Here is an 8,053-nt window from a genome sequence, read left to right on the forward strand (position 1 = left end):
AGAGGAATAAGTGTTCGGGAAGAAGAAAGAGCCCCGTCGGGGGTTTATTTGACCACTTCTGTTTACACAGCAATGAGCAATCACACCCCGGTTATTTGATACTTCAAGATCAAGTATCTTTTTATTAGACGAGTCAGTATTTGGCTGGCTCTCTGTGTGCTGGGATACAGCCGCTGTGTCTCTGTTTGTGTGTGAGGATATAAGAATTTATTTTTTCTCATAAACCAAAACTTGAGGGACTCAGCTGGTCGATAGAGGCGTTCTAACCCTCGGCCGGTTTCTCGGTTCACTACTGGAAGGGAACTGCACACGTATCACTGCTGTTTTAAAACACATGAAGCCAACTCCTTCTTGCTTTGGAAACCTGAGATTCTCCTCTCCACAAGGTGGCACAGTGGTGCAGTGAAGACTCTGGAAACACACAATAGAGCAACACAGAGGACCTGGGGAAGAATCTCCATCTGTTCATTTATAAGAATGTTTGGATATAACTTTGTAAATGTATCACTGAATATATACTTGGCCATTTTTTAAGGATGAACTATTTGGTAAATAAATATGAATAAACTATCTGTGCAAAGCATAGATGATTTGGAAAATATCAGAACTTTTTACATTTGAGAAGTAGGCCTATTCTATTTGCAGTTTTGCTTTCTTTTCTTTTCACACTACAAATATATACTGCAGCAAGGGTTATTATAGATAACAAAAACTAAAACCATAAAAAGAAATGTTGTTACTAATACTTTATATATATATATATATATATATATATATATATATATATATATAAAATTTTAATATATTTAATATTTTAGTAAATATATTATGGAAATCTTTAAATTATTTTATTGAAATATTTTTATTAAAACACTTATAATGTACAAAATTTACTAAAACAATCAAAAAATATATAAAAATGGTATAGACATTCTTTCTTTTAAAATATATTTTTATGTATATGTTTTAGGAGGCTTCATAATAGTTCAATAAGTTCTGATTGGATGATGCACTTTAGTTAAAGACCATTATTATATCTCATAAATAAATGTGCATTCCTTTGACTGGACATTCTGTATTTTTTTCCTTTCTCAAATGTTATTAATATGTAAATATTTAGGGTTAGTGTAGGTTAGGTTGCTAACACTTTATAAGGACCAGTTCTCACTGTTAACTAGTTGCTTAGGCATGCATATTACTAGCATATTGGCTGTTTATTAGGACTTATAAAGCACATATTAATGCCTTATTCGGCATTACCATATTCTAGGTACCTTAATAATATCCCTTTATAAACTTAACAACCACCTTACTAACTATTAATAAGCAGCAAACTAGGAGTTTGTTCAGGGAAATCTCTTAATAGAGAATATGTGTTGCCTATTCTACAGTGTTACTGTTAAGGTAAGAAACAATGGGTTCCTTCTATCATAATGCTGTATGAAAGCAATAAGCCACCCAAGCCCATGCATTACAGTGACTTTACCACGGTTAACAGGGTTTTACAGCACTATACTCCCCATGATACAATCACTATAACGCACATCCTCCAGCAGCAGCTTATTGCTTTACTTGACCTCCTCACATTCAAAGCCCTCAAGCTCACCGCTCATCGCTTTCCGTGTTTGTCAGATGAATGTGCGTGTGAGCGAGAAGCTGGTCATGATGGACTTATTTCTTGTTTGTTTTTTAAGGACAAGTAAAAATGGAAGCTGTGATGTAATGATTAACCCGTGTCTGCTCTTCTTCACAAACTAGTGCTCAGTGTTGGGGAGAACATGTAATGTACATGAAGTACAGTTACGTGTAACGGAATTATATAATTTAATTACAAAATAAATGTAACTGGAAAAAAAAAAGTGTAACAATTAAATTTACTTACAAAAATGTTAACAATTATAAAGGGGGTCACATCTGAATATTATCACACACATACAGATTTGATTGATTCATTCCCAAATTGCAGTGACTGCTTTAAAATATGATGCACCAATGTTTCAGGAGTTTTTTTAGATTAACTGTTTTCTTCGAAGGCATTGCTAGATGTTTCTTGTCATAGCTTTGCAAAGATTAGATTTCAAAAAACAGTATCTTCGCTTTTAAACTATATATTGTGATTTTAAATGTGTATTTAACCTCATAACGATCTCAAATTAAAAAGAGATATAGGCCTAAAGTCTGATATTGTGGTGGCTGTGCTTTAGAATTAAATTGTTCTAATCTTAATTCAAGTGATGAAGGATTCTGAAAGTCTGACAGTGACCTGAAAAATGTTCAAATTTTGTTTAAATTTTAGGCTTTCACAAAAATGAGTTCATTAAGCCCTTATCTAGCGATCCCGATGCTCCAAATTCTAATTAAACATCTAAAAGTATCTATATTTTTGAGTTTTCTGAGAGAAGTACCTTTTCTCCACTAGCTTCTCGCGCTGATTGACATCCAAAGCGCCCACATAAAGACGACAGCATCCTGATACACATATAGCCTAATACACAGATTTACAGTAGGCTAAGTACATTTAAGTATTCACACAAACATAATCGGTTAAATGAATGTTTGGGGAACTGTTGGGGAAAAACATTGGATGTTTTATTTATTTGTATTGAACACACTAAAGGGATTTTTACATTTTACTATTTGTTTTATTTACTTGAATGCTTATGTAAATAAATAAATAAATAAATCATAGAGTTCATCACTTTGAAGCTCTTTTAACGGAGAATGTAAAAATAAAAATAACTCATTTTTGATAATTTGCTCATTGAGACTCATTTTGCCAGCACAGGTCACAAATGGTTAACAGTTGATGATTGATCTAATCAAAAAATAATCAGTACATTTGTAATCTGTAGCCTATTACATTTCCAAAGTAACCTTCCCAACACTGCTAGTGCTCAGAGAGACCGCTGACTTCATTCACCTGGTCGCTTTCTCTTGTTCTTCTCCATGAATGATCGTCTTCTCGTTGTCCTTGCCAGGTGCATGGGCTCCTTATGCTTGCATCGAGGGCGAGATGTCACTCAATATGGAGACCAGAGCGGATGCTGGGCCGTTCCAGCGCTCTCCACTTAGATAACGTCTCGTTTTACCACACTTGGCTTTAGTTAATAAAGAAACATACTAACTTTTGACTTATACAGTCGGTGTTACAGTAACAGGACTTCTAGGAAGGAGGCAGTGTGGATGGGTTGATGCTTGCTGTGATTATTATTATTATTATTTTTTTGTACTGTCAAACGATTAATCGCATTCCAAAATAAAAGTTTTTGTTTACATAATATATGAATGTGTACTGTGTATAATTATTATGTAAATATAAATATACAAACATACAGTAAATATTTTGAAAATATTTACATTTATTTACATGCATATATTTATATGCTTATATTATATAACATATATACATATATTTAACATATAGCATTTTTCATGAATATATATATAATATATATATAACTTTATTTTGGATGCATTTAATCATTTGACAGAACTAATTATTATATGTGACAACTATTTGAAAATCTGGAATCTGAGAGTGCAAAAAAAAAAAAAAAAAAAATATTTCAAAATATTGAGAAAATCACCTTTAAAGTTGTCCAAATGAACTTCTAAGTAATGCATATTACTAATCAAAAATTACATTTTGATGTATTTGATAGGACATTTATAAAATATCTTAATGGAACATAATCTTTACTTAATATCCTAATGATTTTTGGCATGAAAGAAAAAAATATAATTTTGACCCATACAGTGTATTCGTGAAGTGAAGTGAAACTGACATACAGCCAAGTATGGTGACTCAAACCCACAACCTTAGTGTTAGGAGTCAAACTCTCTAACCATTAGGCCACGATTCTTGGCTATTGCTACAAATGTACCTGTGCTACTTACAGTATGACTGCTTTTGTGCTCCAGGGACACATATTATTATAGGTAGATCATCACCATTACTATATATCAGGGGTGGTGAACGTTGGTCCTGGAGAGCCGCAGCCCTGCAGATTTTTGCTTCAACCCTAATCAAACACACCTGAACAAGCTAATCAAGGTCTGAAGGGTTACTAGGAAGCTATGGGCAGGTGAGTTTTAATTAGAGTTGGAACTGAACTCTGCAGGGTCTGCGGCTCTCCAGGACCGGAGTTCGTCACCCCTGCTACATATCATCATATCGCATAACAGTATGATTTGCTATAAAGCTGTTTTGAAGCAATGTGTATTGTGAAACACACTATACAAATAAATATGACTATTAAAAACAGTGTTCACCCCAAAATTAAATTGATTTTTGTGATTTACTGTCCTCTTATGACCTCTGATGGCTTCATTCTGACATTTTACATTTGACCTTCTTGAATTTACTAGCATTGGCATTTCTTTACCATTTTCTTTATATTCATGTTTTCTTTCTAGAAATGAAATGAATGCATGCAGGTCGGCCTTAGAGTGTGCCTTCATGAATCAATATGGAATTACAAATGCAAAAACAGAAATTTATAGTTAATATCTATAGATATCAAATAAATTAATACTGGTTACTAGAGTCTGCCTTAGCTGATCAATAGTCAAGTCAAGTCACTTTCATTTATATAGCACTTTTAACAAAACAGATTGTGTCAAAGCAACTGTACAGCATTAATTAGGAAAATAGTGTGTCAATAATGCAAAATGACAATAGTAAACACTCATTTTTCAGTTAAAGGCAGTTCATTACTGAATTCAGTGATGTCATCATCCAGCTCCGTTCAGTTTAAATAGTATCTGTGCAATCAAGTCAACCGTATCGCTGGAAATGAAGTGTCAAAGCATCAGCGCCAAAGGCAACATCAGCAAGGAACCAAAACTCCATCAGTGACAGAATGGAGAAAAAACCTTGAGAGAAACCAGGCTCATTCGGGGGCCAGTTCTCCTCTGACCAGACAAAACCAGCAGTTCAGTTCCAGGCTGCAGCAAAGTCAGATTGTGCAGAGGACTCAACTGGTTCCTGGGGTCTTGTCCCGGTGGTCATCTGAGACAAGGTCTGTACAGGGGATCTGTATCTGGGGCTCATCTAGTTGTCCTGGTTTCCGCTGTCTTTCAGGGCTGTAGAGGTCCTTTCTAGGTGCTGATCCACCATCTGGGCTGGATACGTACTGGATCTGGGTGACTGCAGTGACCCTCTGATCTGGATACAGACTGGATCTGGTGGCTATGGTGACCTCAGAATAAGAGAGAAACAGACTAATACTAGCGTAGATGCCATTCTTCTAATGATGTAGCAAGTACATTGGGTGTTATGGGAAGTGTTCCCGGTTCCGGTTGACCTAATTAATGCAGCCTAAAAATTCCTTTAACGGATTTGAATATTAGAAATGTGTTAGTGTGTTATGTGTAAGGCAGGTAAAAAAAGACCCATCTTTTTTTACCTGCCTTACACATCCCACAGTTGATTTTGATATTCTAGGTATTATCAAATTGCCCGAGTTTTGAGAACGCAGCGGACGTGGAGGACTATAATGTAACAAGAGCTCGTTCAAATACTGAGGTGCTAAACCATTCAGGGCTTTAGAAGTAATAAGCAAGAATTTAAAATCTATACGATGTTTGATAGGGAGCCAGTGCAGTGTTGACAGGACCGGGCTAATATGGTCATACTCCCTGGTTCTAGTAAGAACTCTAGCTGCTGCATTTTGGAGCAGCTGGAGTTTGTTTATTAAGCGTGCGGAACAACCACCCAATAAAGCATTACAATAATTTAACCTTGAGCTCATCAATGCATGGATTAACATTTCTGCATTTAACATTGAGAGCATAGGTCGTAATTTAGATATATTTTAGAGATGGAATAATGCAGTTTTACAAATGCTAGAAACATGGCTTTCTAAGGAAAGATTGCTATCAAATAGCACACCTAGGTTCCTAACTGATGACGAAGAATTGACAGAGCAGCCATCAAGTCTTAGACAGCATTCTAGGTTATTATATCCAGAGCTTTTAGGTCCTATAATTAACACCTCTGTTTTTTTTTTTTTTTTTTCAGAATTTAGCAGTAAGAAATTACTCGTCATCCAGTTTTTTATATCGACTATGCATTCTTCATCAATTGTTATGTTTCACCAGGCCGCAAAGAAATGTAGAGCTGAGTATCATCAGCATAACAGTGAAAGCTAACACCGTGTTTCCTGATGATATCTCCCAAGGGTAACATGTAAAGCTTGAAGAGTAACGGCCCTAGTAGTGAGCCTTGAGGTACTCCATACTGCACTTGTGATCGATATAATACCTCTTGATTCACCGCTCTGAATTGATAGCAGTCATATAAGTATGATTTAAACCATGCTGATGCACTTCCATTAATGCCATCAAAGTTTTCTAGTCTATTCAAAAGAATGTTGTGGTCAATAGTATTGAAATGCAGCACTAAGATCCAATAGCACTAATAGAGAGATACAACCATGATCAGATGATAAAAGCAGGTCATTTGTAACTCTAATTAGACCAGTCTCCATTTTCCTCTAAGAAGGAATATAATTGTAAGGATACTACCTTTTCTAGTATCTTGGACAGAAAAGGGAGATTCGAGATTGGTCTGTAATTAACTAGTTCTTTGGGGTCAAGTTGTGATTTTTTAATGAGAGGCTTAATAACAGCCAGTTTGAAGGTTTTGGGGACATATCCTAATGACAATGACAAATTAATAATAGTCAGAATAGGATCTATGACTTCTGGAAGCGCATCTTTTAGGAGCTTAGATGGAATAGGGTCTAACATATGTGTTGTTGGTTTAGATGATTTAACAAGTTTATACAGTTCTTCCTCTCCTATAGTAGACAATGAGAGAACTCATAGTTGACAATAAAAACAATGCATGCAAACACAGACTTACAGTATACCTAATATTTGGTGAACAGAATTTAGTGAAAAGTAAAAGAAAGTTTGGAGCCAATAATTTATGAAAACTCAGTAGCAGTCCTCTAAATCAAATCAGATACCAAAATCCTAGAGATTCACAATAGAAAGATTTTATAATGCAAATTGTGTCTGTTAAACATCAATGACATTACAGTAGCTCAGGAGGTTTATTATGTAGTTTTGCCCTCTAGGACAGTGCTTCCCAAACCTGTCCTGGAGGCCCCCCAGTCCTGCAACTTTGTATCTCTTCCTTATCTAACACACCTGATTCCACTCATCAGCTCGTTAGTAGAGACTGCAAGAACTAAACTGGGTATGTCTGATTAGGGAGACATAGAAAATGTGCAGGGCAAGGGATCCTCCAGGACAGGTTTGGGAAGCACTACTCTAGGAAATTCTTGGTAAAGCAGGTCTGGGTGTCAGGCTGAAGGAAGGGGAAGTCATCCCACTTATCGGAGAGCAAAGTGCTCTGTAGGCGGCCCTTCAGCCCTGTTTCAAAGCCTGTCATCGCCACTGCAGGCAGGCATCTGTAAGTTCACAGTCAGCCAGCGACAGCCGGAGCCTCAAGCTTGAGCTTAGGTGCACAAACATATGTAACAAAGCAAATAATGCCTACTGTAGCTTCACTTTGAAATCGAGTGCTCTATTTAGGGTGCAGGAGCTGTGCTAGCTGTCTACAGAGGCGACAACACAACCGCTGATCTATGTGCTCGGAAAATGCAACATACACATGAGTCAAGAGGACAATAAACCTGAAATGAGGAATAAAACAATAGCAGGAGACAAACGTGACCTTCACTTTGACCAAAGACATTAAAAGGGGAAAAATGACAAAAAAAAGAAAGTAAAACAATAATATATATATATATATATATATATATATATATATATATAGGAAGTAATAATAATAATAATATAATAATATAATATATATATATATATATATATATATATATATATATATATATATATATATATATATATATATATATATATAAAGCTGAATAAATAAGCGTTCCTTTGATGTATGGTTGGTTAAAATCTGACAATATTTGACTTAGATACAACTATTGGAATATCTGAAATCTGAAGGTGCAAAAAAGTCAACATATTGAGAAAATCACTTTTAAAGTTGTCCAGATGAAGCTCTTAGCAATGC

The sequence above is a fragment of the Cyprinus carpio genome, chromosome B18, assembly GCF_018340385.1.
Source record: "Cyprinus carpio isolate SPL01 chromosome B18, ASM1834038v1, whole genome shotgun sequence".
Taxonomy (NCBI): Eukaryota; Metazoa; Chordata; class Actinopteri; order Cypriniformes; family Cyprinidae; genus Cyprinus; species Cyprinus carpio.